Source organism: Elephas maximus, chromosome 17 (assembly GCF_024166365.1).
Source record: "Elephas maximus indicus isolate mEleMax1 chromosome 17, mEleMax1 primary haplotype, whole genome shotgun sequence".
Lineage (NCBI taxonomy): Eukaryota > Metazoa > Chordata > Mammalia > Proboscidea > Elephantidae > Elephas > Elephas maximus.
Window position 1 is genome coordinate 61,762,618 of NC_064835.1, and position 14,554 is coordinate 61,777,171.

The following is a 14,554-nucleotide window of genomic DNA, read 5'->3' on the forward strand; positions in this document are numbered from 1 at the left end:
TTGATTCATGACTTAGGAGACTCCATGTGCCGCAGAGTAGAACTGCTCCATAGGGTTTTCTAAGATTAAAAAAAAAAAAAAAAGATTTTCTTTTTAATCTTTACAGAAGCAGATTCCCAGGTCTGTTTTTCCACTGTGCCACTGGTTGGGTTTGAATTACCAGCCTTTTTAGTTACCACCTGAGCGCAAACCATTTGCACCATCCAGGACCTTCAATATGTGTATGTATATATATATATATGTTTAAAGCCAAGTGTCCTTTTAGAAATAATGTACAATTTTCTAGCAGAAAACCCCAAGTGTCCTGAGGTAGGCGAGTCAATCTAAGGGAACCTGCCCATCCACAGCCCTCACTGAAGGGACTCCCAGCACACTGTGTTCTGAGGGTCTCTGTGGTGCCCTTCTCACCATGACTGACCACCCAACTAGCAGTGTATGGACAGGCTGCCCAGCAACCCATGAGGAAGCCCGGGGTCATAGAGCTTCACCCAGACAGACAGTGGTCAGGAGCCGATGGATCTGGTTTCCTTTCTTGGGAATGCCAACTGAGAAAGGTGAGTAGATGATCAAGGACAGCCACTCCACAGACTGCCTAATGGCCTGTGGTAAGCGCAGGGCAAACTTGCAAAACATGGAAAAGACTGGGTAAGGAGAAGCTGGAGTTAAAAAAATGGACTCAGAGATGTGGTCAGAGTGAAGAGGAAACAGATGCTATGATGTAAAGAAGATAATTTGCAACCCTGGCTGCAAATTAGAACTACCTGAGATATTTAAAAATATCCACAGCTGGGTCTTTCCCAAGAGGCCAATTAATGAGGGGCGAGGAGAAGGGCCACACAGAGGTGAGGTAAGTCATGTAAAAGACAGTCTTAAGATGAAGCACCCAAAACTCCTTAGGGCCCATTGTGTCAGGGTCCCCCCTACCCCCCACCACACACACACAGGCTGAGACCTGCCCTGGTAAGATACCTGTCACTGTGAATTTAAAAGATCACTTATGTATTTTAATTTTTTTGGAGAAAAATATGTTTATTAAAGATGCTGGTAAGAGGGTTCAACTAAAAGATGCCAAATAGATTCTTTTTCTTTAGAATGAGAATAGAAAGAAACCATCACGTTGGCTGTATTCAAACAAAACCTACTGAGAACCCAAGTGTCTGTAATGAAGTCAACTGTGGGGCAGTCAGCCAAGAAGCGACCAGCATTAACAACCTGGGCCTCCTCTGTGGTTATCAAAACAAAAAGGTCATTAGGCAGAAGAATAACCAATTAAACAGATAAAGGAGTAAAAATCTAAAACAACTAAAGTTCAAGTAATCCCTTTAGCTTTTTTTTTTTTTAATAATGGCCTTTATTTTTTAGAACAGTTTTTAGATTTACCAAAAAATTGAGACACTAGTACAGCGTTCCCATATACACTGCACCCAGTTCCCCTGATTATTCAACTCTTACATTAGTGGTAAAGTTGTTACAATTAGTGAATCAATACTGATACATATTACTCATTAAAGTGCTCAGCTTGCTCAGGTTTTCTCAGTTTTACCTAACGTCTTTTCCTGTTCGGGACCCCTCCGCAACACCACATTAGATTTAGTTGTGATATCTCCTTAGGTTTCTCTTGGCTGTGCTGGTTTCTCAGAATTTCTTTGTTTTTGGTGACTATCTTTTTCAGAAACTTCTAGGTAAGAGGCTCTTTTTTTTTTTTTAATAACTTTTATTAAGCTTCAAGTGAACATTTACAAATCCAATCAGTCTGTCACATATAAGTTTACATACATCTCACTCCCTACTCCCACTTGCTCTCCCCCTCTTGAGTCAGCCCTTCCAGTCTCTCCTTTCTTGACAATTTTGCCGGCTTCCCTCTCTCTCTATCCTCCCATCCCCCCTAAGAGGCTCTTATTTATTTCTCATGATTCATATTTTCATAAATGAGGGAATGTCCTTGTTACAACGATGTAACAGTTACCAGTTGCCTTGAGTCGATGCGTGCACAGTAGAACCGTGCCTCATGGAGTCTTCAAGGTTGTGACCTTTTGGAAGCAGATCTCCAGGCCTGTCTTCTAAGGCACCTCTTGTGTGGGCTTGAATTGCCAATCTTTCGGTTACCAGTCAAGTGCTTAACTGTTTGTGCCACCCAGGACTCCCTGACTCAGTTTCAAATGGCAGCACAGTATATACAAACACATTCGGGGTGGGGCGGGGGGGGACTGTGGGCATATTTGACAGAAAGCAATTTGATAAAAACAAAAAACTACAAAAGAATAGTCACAATCCAGTTGACCAATCGAAAGTTACTCAATTCTAAACATCTTGGCAATAACTAAATAATCACATCTTAGACATCACACCAGAAAAGGGTACTGGCATTGCAAAAATAAAACAACTGCTTTGAGTTAAGGGCGTCAGGAAGCAGCAGCTTCGCCCACACAGGGGGGATTAACGATGGTAACATTTGAGCGAGGTTTGGCAGATTTATAAACAAGGTTGGGAGGAAAGGCTTTTCCACTCCCATTAACCTGAAAATATACGTCTAAAATGTTGAAAACTTTATAAACAAGCTGAGGCTTTCCTTCTTTTATTTTAACAGAGAACTGCTGGAAGAAAACAAAGTGTAATTTGGGTGGAGACAGAAATTCCTAATGCTTTGGGAATTGTTTCACTACTTCTTCCAGAGGAATTGAAACTATGTCTTCAGGAGGTTTGCCCCCATCACATACGTGTGTTCCTGGTGCTGAAGCACATGGCTGAAAAACAGGAGCTTGCATATATGTACACAAGCCCCCTTGCCCTATGCAAACCAGCCGAGCTACTTCATGAATCAAACTGGCACAACTCTAAACGGAAAAAAAGGAGCCCCGCTGCCAGTTCTACTGGAAACCCAGGTGGCGTAGTGGTTAAGTGCTATGGCTGTTAACCAAGAGGTCAGCAGTTCAGATCCACCAGGTGCTCCTTGAAAACTCCACAGGGCAGTTCTACTCTTTCCTATAGGGTTGCTATGAGTCGGAATCGACTCTACGGCAGTGGCTTTGGTTTGGGTGGGGCAATGGTTAAGCACCCATGGCTGCTAACGGAAAGGTTAGCGGTTTGAGCCCACCCAGTGGCTCTTCAGGAGAACGGCCTGGTGATCTTCCGTAAAGATTACAGCCTAGTAAACCCTATGGGGGCAGTTCTACTCCGTCACATGGAGTCGCTGTGACTCTGAATCGACTTGAGGGCACCTAACAGCAACAACAAAAAAGGGAAATTTTTTCACAGAACACCAAGCCTTTCAAGGCAAGCTTTTTTTAAAGGCTAATGCTGACTTGCCTTGTTTTAGGATTTTTCAGGGTTTAGTTTGCTTTCTCAGGTAAGTCTTGAAAGGACCCCATCATCAGATAGGAAGGGCAGATTTTAATAGCTTCAGTTTCCTATTCCATTGGTTAAATGCCCACGCTGGTACTCTAGTAGCAGTGCCGAAGAAAGGTGTCAGCTAAGGGCCAGCTGATTTCCTTGCTGAGCTACGTACAAAAAGCTGAAACGATTCCTCTGAAGTGGCCTGGGTCAAGGGGAGTGACTTTATCAATATCATGTTAGTAAAGGCATAACTCAAAAGAAATTTTAATTATGAAATTAAAAACATATATATTGTAAATCTGGCTGTCATTAAGTAAAAGTTACTGCTTTCATTTTGGTAGCCCTTGTGAAATGTAATGCTGGAATTTTGAAACACAAGCCACCAGCGCAACAAGCATGAGTCCCTTCTGCCACTTTCTGGTCCCCTGATGTGCCGCTGCTGCTTTTAAAATTAGCTTTAAGTGGGTTTTTGCTTATAAAATAAGCCCATAATGTAGAGCAAGAAGCAATTTCCCTAAGTCTCACTCTCTGACACCTCACTCTGACCCATTTATAGCTGGGTCTCTGTGTGCCTGCATAGATTGTTACCGGCCACATAAAACACTGGACTTGGTGCTCATCTATGCCTGTCATCAGCTTCACTCTCCTCCTGTTTCAGTGCCAATTTAAGAATGCAAATTGCTATGTGGCCAGGTTTCTTTAAAAATGGTGAGAAAACCTTATATTAATAAAATCATATTACCATTCAATTATATTCTAAAAGGGAGCTTTTACATTTATTACTTTTAAAAAATTCCAGTAAGCTCAAATTTTAGACCTTAAAGTCTGCCCTTTGAGAAGTGTGCTGAGATCCGTGCCTATGTGCGGATGTAGTTACTGCCACGCCATATTCTAGTTACAGCCCAGCTGAGGGAGGTGTGAGCTGAACACAACTTCACCTGCCATAAAGCCTCCAGCAGGAACAGAACCAAGTGTGAGAAAATTACCATGAAAGAGGATTGAAGAATAGACACACCCTGCTTTTATGTAAGTTTGTCTATACAGCATTAAAACAACCGATCAACTGTGTCAATTTGATGGAGGAATCAGTTGGTGTCATATGTAAAAATAAACAGGTCAACTGACGAAACTTTTCCAGATTTTAATTGTATGGGATCAAATAGACCTAATAGGATAATCTTCATGGACTTGTAACTATATAACTAATGTAATAATGTCACTAAGTAGTAAGTTATACAATGTAACATTCTGATGTGCTTTAGTTCATGCTGGGCCCAAACCAAACCTACTATAGGACTCATAGCCTACTATAGGACAGAGTAGAACTGCCCCATAGGGTTTCCAAGGCTGTAATCTTTATGGATGCACATCGCCACATCTTTCTTTCGTGGATCAGCTGGTGATTTCGAAGTCTCAACCTTTTGGTTAGCAGCTGAGCGCTTAACCACTTCGCCACCAGGGTTCCTTTTATGCTGGGTACTAGATATAAATAAAAAAGCTGAAGTTTTCTGCATCTTCATGATGCTAGACTTTTTGATTCTGAAATAATAGTTAGAAACCAGAATCCAACTTTGTTATTTATAGATACTCCTGAAAGAACAAATGTTCATCATATTTCAAATGACACAGTTGTAAAGTAGCAGTTGGCAATTTTCCATGTAAAATTTCATCACGGCAAGAGAAACTCCATCATAGTCAAGACTAACCAAGGAAAATTCAGAAGCACTATGCTTCAAAGCCCACTGTGTGGCTGTGAAAACATGTACTGCAGTGTTATCCATTCATCCACTTTCGAAAAACTGCCTGTAACGGAGTTCTGGGGAGAAGCAACTCCAATTTTTTTTTAAAGTTCTTAAAAATGATATTAAATATAAGTCTTAGCACCTCTGGCATTTTTGTCCATATACACTTTGACGTCTCAAATGAGGACATAACCCTCTTCACCTTTATTTCTCTGAATGCAAACTCACCCATCACCTTTGTCGTCCTCCATAACAAAGTTTCTGCTTCAGCTACTGAAATGAGTCCTTAATTCGGACCTTGAAACATGCAGAGAGTTTTACAAGTCCCTGTGGTGGGGAGGGGCTCCTGGTCATCAAATCTGTTATTGAAATCAGTGGCCAGAACCTTCATTCCTCTCCTGACTACTCTTCTGTGTAACTGCTAGCTGGGCTCCCTGCAGCTTGTATGTAGTGAGTTGGGGTTTAGGGTGTTGTACATTCCACTCTGTTGTTGGGCCCGTTTTCATCCTTCTGGGAGCCTGCCTTCACCTCTCAGCTAGGCAAATTTCTGGGCCTCTAGTTGCAATTGTTCTATATTTTGGTTGACTTTTGTTAATTTGTTATCCAAATTAGCTAGGTCTCCCATCTGAGAATTCTTTAGGTAGACATCTTTCATTTTTGTTATGCCATCTCTTTGATCCATCTCCATTTGGACTTAATTCCTAAGCTTTCTATTGTAGCTTTTTCCTTCACTTTTGAGGTAGCAGATTGCTGAAATCCTCTTATGTTACACCCCCATGTTTTAGGCTCCTGAAACAATGGATCTGGGGTTCGGAGGTCATAGACTCATTGAAGCAATGAGGGAGGGGTTCCTTTGACTGCTTGGGAGACTTAAGAGTGGCCGTAGCTTTCAATTTACCACCAAATCTGGGCTGTCGTTTGTCTTCTCTATAATTTGAAAGATCATTATTTGACAAAGTATACTTCATTGGCTGAGTATAACTCTCAGATGTCTCCAGGAGGCTCAAACCCTGACATTAACTTCCTATTACCAGCTGTGACATTTTTCTGATCATTGATTCGGCTGCTTCTACTAGTCGATCCAAGCATTTCCTATTGATTGCTATCATCTGTTGGTCAGCCTCTGCCTATGTCTTCACTGATTCTCAATTTTCACTATTCTCCTTTCCTGCTTCTCTTGTGCTTTCTGGAAAATGTTGTAAATGTCAGTATGGTTATATTCATGCTGTTCATGGTCGAAGTTCTTGAAGAATTGATGAATAGTATTTGCTGTTCTCTGCCATTTGGTGATGTGTTTGAGCTTGTGTCTTTTCAACATCTACTTCATCGACTGCTAACTCCACAGCAATCTATGAGTTCATGTTCTCGAAAATAACTTCTTGCTGCCCAGCAACCAGGGTGGAAAGGAAAGCTTTACACGATGTATACTTGTGCTGTACGCTTCTTCACCCTTCGAGTTCTTTTTAGGTTGCTATTTCTTCAAGAGATTCCTGAGTTGCACAGCTGAGTTCCCTTTCTGCCCTTTCCCTGACAAGTCTGATGTATTTCTCAAGAACAGCAATTACCCACGTGTGTGTTTTTCTCAACTGTCGAAGTGATCCCAGAGCTCGGCGCCCCAACTCCGGGTGCAGGGGCGGGAAGGAAGGGGCTCTCGGCGTGGCTCCCTCCCCGGCGACCCTCCGCCTCCTGCGGCCCCGCTCGCCGCCGCTCTCCCCGGGCCTGCTCCCCGTCGCTCCTCAGCAAAGAGGACCCAGGAGCCCGCAGCTGCGCCCGCCCGCCCCGCACCTCAGGCCCCCTCGGTTTGGAAGGACACGGAACTTGCCCGAGGTGCGGAGCCTTCCCTCTAGCGCGTTCTCCGCGGGACTAGAGTACGGCGGGAGGGTACACACGCGCAGCACGAGCGGAGCCGCCGCCGCGAGAGCGCCCCCTGCCGCCAAGGAGGCCTCCGCCCGGCCCCGAGGACGGAGTTCCCATCCCGGGGATGCAGCACTCTGGGGAAGAACCCGGAGGTCTAAGTGGCCCGCGCATCAGAGAAGGCAGGTGGCCTCTGACGGTCCCAGGCCCCCACCCCACCCCACCGCCTTTGAGTCGATTCCGACTCATAGCGACCCTAGAGGACAGAGTAGAGCTGCCCCATAAAGTTTCCAAGGAGCGCCTGGCGGATTCGAACTGCCGACCTTTTGGTTAGCAGCCGTAGCACTTAACCGCTACGCCACCAGGGTTTCCAAAGTGCCTCTGTAACAGGACCTCAGGGCCACCAGTGAGCCTTTCCTGCTGGCATCTCTGCCTCCTCGTTCCCTTCTCTCATGGCCACCCCTAAACCAGACTGTACCCTCCCAGCCTCCTCGTCCTTCTCCTGGTAGAAGTGGACGAAAAACATTCAGGCCATATGGCAAAATAGATGTTAAGCCAAAGCCCAGCATGAAATGAAGTACCATTATCAGAAACTTAACTTCTGGAATACAAGCAGAAATCTGAAATTATATATTTAAGTCTTTAGCTAAAATTTTAAAGTTGGAAAGTATAGCGCAGAGACAATGTATTCCTGCTGTCAGGTATAGATTGCTCTTGTGGTCCTAATGCTGCCCATTTGCATATGAAACAAATGCTCATGTTCCCGAGGTATATTTAATATCATTAACGTTTTTTGTGCACCAAAAACAAACCCAGTGCCGTCAAGTCGATTCCGACTCATAGCGACCCTATAGGACAGAATAGAACTGCCCCATAGAGTTTCCAAGGAGCACCTGATGTATTTGAACTGCCGACCTTTGGTTAGCAGCCGTAGCACTTAACCACTACGCCACCAGAGTTACTGTTGTGCGTAGTCCCGACCCGCTGCTGTTGAGTCGATTCCTAGCGGCAGAATATAATTCAGGTAAGAGGTTTTTCAGTAAAAATTTAAAGATGGAACTTTGTTTCTAGGACTCATAGCTTAAATAAAAGTAAAAATCTTTTGTTCTTACTGAAAAATGGCTAACAGGCTATATCAATCTTTGGTTTATTTGTTTAAAGTTTTAACTTCCTCAAAAAGCCAGAAAAAGAACTACAAAGTTAACCCAAAGAAAGTATGAAAACCTATTGCCGTCAAATCTATTCTGACTCAGAGTGACCTTATGAGTAGAACTGCCCCATAGGTTTTCCAAGGAGCTGCTGGTGGATTCAAACTGCGGAGGTTTTGGTTAGCAGCTGAGCTCTTTACCACTGCATAAATTAATGAGGTAGAAAACAAAAAGAGTAGAAATAATTAATAAATCAAAATGCTGGTTCTTTGAAAAATTTAACAAGATCAACAAACCAATAGCTGAATAAGAAAAAAGGGGAGACAGCGTAAAGGTACAAAATAAGTGACAAAGGGGAAATAACTTTTGGAACAGAAGAAGCTAAAAAACACATATATAATTGTTTGTACAATTTTGTGCAAATAAATTTGAAAACACAAACAAAAAGAACCATTTCCTAGGAAAATACAATTTACCAACATTGATCCATGTAGAGATAGAAAACATTAACAGACCAATATCCATAAAATCATAGAGAAATTTATCAAATAAATATACCATAACAGAGAGGAAGTCTGTCAAGCCTTTAAATAATAGATAATCCCAATACTACATACAGTTTTCCAGAGAAAGTACAAAATTAATATCTAAATTGGATGTAGCTAGCATAAAATTGGAAACCCTGGTGCCATAGTGGTTAAGTGTGATGCCTGCTAACCAAAAGGTTGGTAGTTTGAAACTACCAGGTGCTCCTTGGAAACTCTATGGAGCAGTTCTACTCTGTCCTATAGGGTCATTATGAGTTGGATCGACTCAACAGCAGCAGGTTTGGTTTTGGTGGGTTTAGCAAAAAATTGAAAACTTTAAATTAATTTCACTTAAGAATTACATGAAATATTACATTCCTAACCCAATAGCCCTTTAAGGAAGGAAATCACCATAACAAAGTGAGTTAGGCAAAAACAAAAACAAGAAAACCAGAGATGGTTCATATTTGGAAATCCATTAATACAATTCACCATATCTTTTCCATGTATGCTGCAAAGCCCTTTGACAAAATACAACACCTATTCCTGCTAAAGGACAAAATAAAATAAATCAATGGATATTTTGTATAGAGTGATAATATATCCGTACATGTAAGTTCTAAAGCCAGCATTCTACTTAATGGGGATCAGGAATAAGGCAAGGATGCCCCTTATCTTCACTACTATTTACCATTGTATTAAAATTATTAGCCAATGCAATTAGATGAAAAACAATTAGAGCTAAGAACTGAAAAAGAAGAGGTAAATTTCTCTGTATTTGGAAAACCCAAAAGAAACTATTATAAGCTAACTCAAACAATAAAAGAATTCAGTAAAGTAGCACTGTACAAAATTAACATACAAAAATCAATAGTCTTCGTGTATGTAAACAATAACCAGTTGGAATATATAACAAAAAACTCCATTTATAATGCAACACAAAAAAATAATACCCTTAGGAGTAACTTAACAAGAAATGTGCAAATCCCATATGAGGAAAACGTTAAAACATCCTGAAAGACACAGAAACAGACTTGAACAAATGGAGAATGTAACCTTGTGCTTTAATAACTCAACAGCATAAAAAATGTCAGCTCTCCCTAAGTTAATTTACAAATTTGATGTGATTCAAATAAAAATATCGATAAGTGTTTTTTCCCCTCTGGCACTAGAGAAGTTCATTGTAAAGTTTCATATAGAAAAATCAGCATGCAAGAATAGCTTGGAAACTCCTGAAAAAGTAGAAGAATGAGCATAAAAAATGTCATAAAAAATGTCAGCTCTCCCTAAGTTAATTTACAAATTTGATGTGATTCAAATAAAAATATCGATAAGTGTTTTTTCCCCTCTGGCACTAGAGAAGTTCATTGTAAAGTTTCATATAGAAAAATCAGCATGCAAGAATAGCTTGGAAACTCCTGAAAAAGTAGAAGAATGAGGGAATATTAGCCCTAAATCAGTTGCCATCAATTCCAACTCATGGCGACCCCATGTGTGTCAGAGTAGAAATATGCTCCATAGGGTTTTCAGGGGCTGATTTTTCCGAAGTGAATGGCCAGGCCTTTCTTCTGAGTGCCAGAACCTCCAACCTTTCTGTTAGAAGCCAAGCATGTTAACCATTTTTACCACCCAGGGACTCCACAGTAGCCGTACTTAAGAAAAGGAAAAAGAAAAAACCGTTGCTGTTGAGTCAATTTCAACTCATAGTGACCCTATACTAGATGTTAAAATATACTATGAAAACACTATAAGGTACTGGCACATGAATAGACCGACCAAAAGAACAGAATACAAAGACCGGAAATATGGAAACTTAGTATATGATAAGGTGGCATCTCAAATTATTGGGGGAAAAGATGGATATTTTTAAATTAACGGTGTTGGAACAACTAGAGAATCATTCACAAGAAAAATTTACAAATAGACCAGAGATCTAAATGTTAAAAATGTAACCACACAAGTACTAGAAGAAAAGATTGGTGAATTATTTTATGAGTGTTGTGAAAGGCTTTCTAATTATGAGACAAAATCCAGATGCAGCAAAAGCATAAATAGATAAATTTGACTACATAAAAATACGGCAAAAATACACAAAAGTCAAAAAGGCAAACGATAAACTGGGAGAAAATATTTGCAACATATACCACAGATAAATAGTTAATACGCCATAGTTAATATGCCTATTATCTGAAGAAATCTCAAAAATTGAGGGGCAAAAAGACAAAAAAAAAAAAATCCATTAGAACAATTGTCAGTTTGACAGTTGAGGAGACAGTTCACCAAAAAAGATATAGAAATAGCCCTTAAGCATATGAATAGATACTCAACTTCACTTTTTAATAAAAGAAATCAAAATTATCCCGAGATAATATTTCTCACTTATTACATTGGCAGAATTTCACACAGACATTGAGGCTATGGCAAAACAGGTGCACCCATACGTTGCTGGTGGATTTAGCAATAGCTATTTCCACCACTCATCTGTCAGTTTGTTGTACTATGGTGGCTTGCATATTGCTATGATGCTGGAACTATGCCACCCGTATCTCAAATACCAGCTGGGTCACTTGTGGTGGACAGGTTTCACTGGAGCTTCCAGATTAAGACAGACTAGGAAGAATGGCTGGTAATCTACTTTCAAAAATTAGCTGTGAAAACCCTATGTATTACAACAGAACATTGTCCTATATAGTGTTGGAAGATGAGCCCCTCAGGTTGGAAGGCACTCAAAATATGAACAAAGAAGAACTGCCTCCTGTGCCAGCTGTGCTTCTGCTTGGCTCTCTGCTTGCTCACTCTCTTGGTCCCAGACACTCTTCTCCAGACACCCACAGAGTTCCTTCTCTTCCCTTTTTTTTCAAAACATATGTTAAAACAAAACAAACAAAAAACACCAAACCCATTGCCATTGAGTTAATTCCAACTCATAGTGACCCTATATGACAGAGTAGAATGGCCCCATACGGTTTCCAAGGAGCACCTAGTGGATTTCAACTGCCGACCTCTTGGTTAGAAGCTGTAGCTCTTCACCACTATGCCACCAGGGTTTCCAAACACGTTAAAAAGTGTTCATTCATTTTTTCCTTTTTTATACCATAATATTTATCTTATTAATTTCTCCATGACACTGTCTAGGATTGCCAATTGTTGTTGTTGCGTGCCATCGAGTGAATTCTGACTCATAGAGACCCCATGTGACAGAGTAGAACTTCCCCTGAGGGTTTCCTAGGCTGTAATCTCTACAGCCTTGAGTATATCTCACCTGAATTTAGAAGCCATCTCAAGAGTAGATTTGACTCATTGAACTGATGACCAGACAAGTTGTGGGATAACATCAAGGACATTATACATGAAGAAAGCAAGAGGTCATTAAAAAGACAGAAAAGAGGAAAAGACCATAATGGATGTAAGAAGAGACTCTGAAACTTGCTCTTGAATGTAGAGTGGCTAAAGTGAGTGGAAGAAATGATGAAGTAAAAGAGTTGAACACAAGATTTCAAAGAGTGGCTGGAGAAGATAAAATATTATAATGGAATATGCAAAGACCTGGAGTTAGAAAACCAAAAGGGAAGAAGACACTTGGTATTTCTCAAGCTGAACGAACTGAAGAGAAAACTCAAGACCCGAGTTGCAATATTGAAGGATTCTATAGTCAAAAATTGAACGATGCATGAAGCATCAAAAGAAGATGGAAGGAATACACAGAGTCACTGTACCAAAAAGAATTGGTCAACGTTCATCCATTTCAGGAGGTAGCATATGATCAAGCACTGATGATACTGAAGGGAGAAGTCCAAGTTGTGCTCAAAAAAAAAAAAAAAAAAACCAAACCCATTGCCGTCAAGTCAATTCCGACTCATAGCAACCCTACAGGACAAAGTAGAACTGCCCCATGGAGTTTCCAAGGAGCCCCTGGTGGATTCAGACTGCAGACCTTTTGGTTAGCAGCCATAGCACTTAACTGCAACGCCACCGGGTCCAAGCTGCAAAAAGTAAATCTCCAGGAATTGACAGAATACCAACTGAGATGCTTCAACAAAAGGATGCCGCTGCACTGGAGGTGCTCCCTCATCTATGCCGAGAAATCTGGAAGACAGCTACTTGGCCAACCAACTGGAAGAGATGCGTATTTGTACTCATTCCAAAGAAAGGTGATCCAACAGAACGAGGAAATTATCAAACAATATCATTAATATCACACACAAGTAAAATTTTGCTGAAGATAATTCAAAAGCGGTTGCAGCAGTACATCAACAGATAACTGCCAGAAATTCAAGGCAGATTCAGAAGAGAATGTGAAATGCAGGATATCTTTGCTGATACAAGATGGATCTTGGCTAAAAGCAGAGAATACTAGAAAGCTGTGTACTTGTGTTTTATTGACTATGCAAAGGCATTTGACTGTGTGGATCATAGCAAATTATGGATAAACTTGTGAAGAATGGGAATTTCAGAACACTTAATTGTGCTCATGAGGAACCTGTACATAGATCAAGAGGCAGTAGTTCAAACAGAACAAGGGGATACGGTGTGGTTTAAAATCAGGAAAGGTATGTGTCAAGGTATCCTTTCGCTATGCTTATTCAATCTCTATGCTGAGCAAATAATCTAAGAAGCTGGACTATATGAAGAAGAATGAGCCATAATAAAGAAGAAGAATGACAAAGACTCATTAACAACCTGGTATATGCAAATGACACAACCTTGCTCACTTCAGTAAGGACTTGAAGGGCTTACTGATGAAGATCAAAGACTATAGCCTTCAATATGGCTTACACCTCAACATAAAGCAAACAAAAATCCTCACAACTGGATCAACAAGCAACATCATGATAAATGGAGAAAATAATAAAGTTGTCAAGGATTTCACTTTACTTGGATCCACAATCAATGCCCATGGAAGCAGAGGTCAATAAATCAAACAATGCAGTGCACTGGGGAAATCTGCTACAAAAAGTGTTAAAAAGCAAAGATGTCCCTTTGAGGACTAAGGTGCACCTGACTCAAGCCATGATATTTTCAATTGCCTCAAAGGCATGTGAAAGCTGGACAATGAATAAGGAAGACCCAAGAAGAATTGATCCCTCTGAATTATGGTGTGGGCAAAGAACATTGACTATACCATAGACTGTCAGAAGAATGAACAAATCTGTCTTGGAAGAAGTACAGCCAGAATGCTCCTTAGAAGTGAGAATGGTGACTTTGTCTTATGTACTTTGGACATGTTATCAGGAGGGACCAATCTCTGGAGAAGGACATCATGCTTGGTAAAGTAGAGGGTGAGCGAAAGAGAGGAAGACCCTCAATGAGATGGATTGACACTGTGGCTGCAACAATGGGCTTATGCATAGCAATGATTGTGAGAATGGTGCAGTACTTGGCACTGTGAGTTGGAAGGTCGCTGTGAGTTGGAATTGACTGGATAGCATCTAACCACCACCACGACAACAGCCATAATCTCTATGGGAGCAGGTCACCAGAGTGACAGCCGAACACGTCATCATTGTGCCATCAGGGCTCCTTAGAATTGCCAATACACGGTGACAGTGAAAAGCAATCTACCTCCTTAATCTGCAGCTTGATCTTCTCTGAACTGCCTGAGTGTCTGAGTAGGTCTCAACCCCACAGTACACAAAGCTCAGCTCAACTCTTCTTCTCCCAGACCTGCTCTTCCCATAGTGGCTGTCCCCTCTGTTTGGGTGAATCCTTTCTTCCAGTTGCTCAAGCCAAACCACTGGAGTCAGCCTTGACTCCTTCTTTCCTCTCACACCCCAAATCCAATCCAAAAACTTTAAAAAAACACGTGCACAATCTGGCTACTTCTCATCTCCACTGCTACCAACCACTAACCCTGGGCTAGCCCGTGCATCTCCTTACTGGTCTTCCCTCTTCTCTTCTATTTGATTCTTTTCCATCAAGTTCCCTGGCTGTTCGTCTCTCTACCTGGCTT

At 41.2% G+C, this 14,554-nt stretch overlaps 1 pseudogene; it reads right to left on the reverse strand.

Annotated features, from left to right (window-relative positions):
* Nucleotides 1-1,260: 1,260 nt before the first annotated feature.
* LOC126060966 (formin-binding protein 1-like) lies at nt 1,261-6,921 on the reverse strand (annotated as a pseudogene).
* Between the last annotated feature and the right edge of the window lie 7,633 nt (nt 6,922-14,554).